We start from the raw sequence: 1,715 nt of genomic DNA, 5'->3' as shown, positions 1-1,715 counted from the left end.
CGGGTTTGCGCCGGCCCGGAGGCGCCCTCTGGGGACGCGATCGCCGCGGCGGACCCTTGCCCTCCCACTTGAGTTAGGGTTCATTTCTTAATCGGGCGCGTACGTGGAGGGCGCCTGTCGAGCCCGTCTCCTGTTCTCACCCTAGCCCCGTCGGCGTTCTGCTCTGAGTTGCATCAGATTCTTGATTATCCTTGCCAGTAGGTGCTGGAAGGCAGGATAACGACGGTGTGAATAGTAATTCAGGATAGTTCCCCTCGCCCTTAAGATCACTGCGGGACGGCTTAATCTGATGAAGTTAGTGCTCTGTCCATCCCCCTCTTCCAAGATCTTGCCCAGGAAGGAATTAGGAAGATACGTGAAAGAAGAGCTAATGGCTTGTCTGTTAATTTTACAAACGGATAATAAGTACCTGAATAAAGTGGACCAGCGTCCCCACATTTCTCTGTGTATCTGTACTAAACTGATTTTGAGGTCGAACTTTTAGCAGGCAAAGCACGGCTTCCTAGTTGTATGTTCTTACACAGCTCTTATTTTAAAAATGAAGTTTTATGGAAAGCATAAATGAATTTTATAAAACAGCACATGAATCACCAAAGTAAAATCGATACGGTGCTACTTGCCAAATAAAGATCTTCCTCTGACCAAGGGTATTTTATATGCAAGCTAGGTTCAATTTAATTAAAAAGGTGTTTTGACGTTATCAAAAATACCTGTGAAAAATACCTGACGTTATAAAAAATACCATTTCCTTGTATGTCTGTCTCTAATGAAAGGGTTGAACGTATTGGTCCTTCACCCAAATGCCAGAACTGTGACCGGTAATGTCACCATGTACTACTTAAGGTCCCTTCATCCTGGAGGAAATGTAATTAACCCTTCAGATGGTAACTCCTAGCACCCGACTGCATGTGATTATCTTAACAGCAGGTGCTGTGAGCAGAGTATTTGGAGAGACTTCCCTCTTTCATCCGTACCTTTCCAGAGTTTACAGCCTTTTAAAATCTCATAGAAGTGTAAGAACTAGAAAGTCATAAAAACACTTTTCTGTTGAAAGTTTTTCCTCCAGTACCTCGTCCCTCTTCCTCAGCCTGATCGTAAATGGGAGAAGAATTTGAAATCCCCCACTTTCCCCATACTCAAAAACACAGGTCCAGACAAGGGATGTGATTTTGTCTCCTAATTCCTTAGGCAGTTAGTGTGGGGGTCTAGGGTTGATCTGGAAGAAGTGTGCTTTGTTTATGTATTTGTTTTTCTGGATCAAGATTCCATTATTTTCAGCATATTCCCAAAGGCGTTGTTGTCACTGAAAAAGGGTTAAGGACCACTAACATAATGACATAGATAAGGGAGGGACTGAGCTTTCTCAACTTTGTAGTTTTACTCTGTAGCTTTGTTTTTTTTTTTAGGTTACTTGGAGTATACTTTTATTTTCCTACTAAAATGAATTTAGATAGTCATGTGGTATGTGCAGAATTCCCAATTTTTTTCACAAAATGCTTTATTTTTTTCCTTTTAAACCAATTTTGCCTTATATTCAGATATTCTGGAAATGCCTACAGCATTAGAACTTCATTCTAGCCAGGTATGGTGGCACAGGTCCGTCATTCCATCCCTTGGAAGGCTGAGGCAAGAGGATTGCCCCAAGTTCCAGGCTACATCGTGAGTTTAAGGCCAGCCTGAACTACATAGCAAGACCCAGTCTCAAAAAAAAAAAA

At 42.2% G+C, this 1,715-nt stretch overlaps 1 protein-coding gene across 1 annotated transcript in view; it reads left to right on the top strand.

Moving 5' to 3' along the window:
- Secisbp2l (SECIS binding protein 2 like) overlaps positions 1–1,715 on the top strand; it is a 53,973-nt gene that overhangs the window by 12,328 nt on the left and 39,930 nt on the right. The window lies entirely within an intron of this gene.

The sequence above is a fragment of the Fukomys damarensis genome, unplaced genomic scaffold, assembly GCF_012274545.1.
Source record: "Fukomys damarensis isolate Sample0158 unplaced genomic scaffold, DMR_v1.0_HiC HiC_scaffold_17, whole genome shotgun sequence".
In the NCBI taxonomy this organism is placed as follows: Eukaryota; Metazoa; Chordata; class Mammalia; order Rodentia; family Bathyergidae; genus Fukomys; species Fukomys damarensis.
The sequence above is the reverse complement of the archived record's forward strand: the minus strand, read 5'-3'. Positions and strand labels throughout refer to the sequence as shown.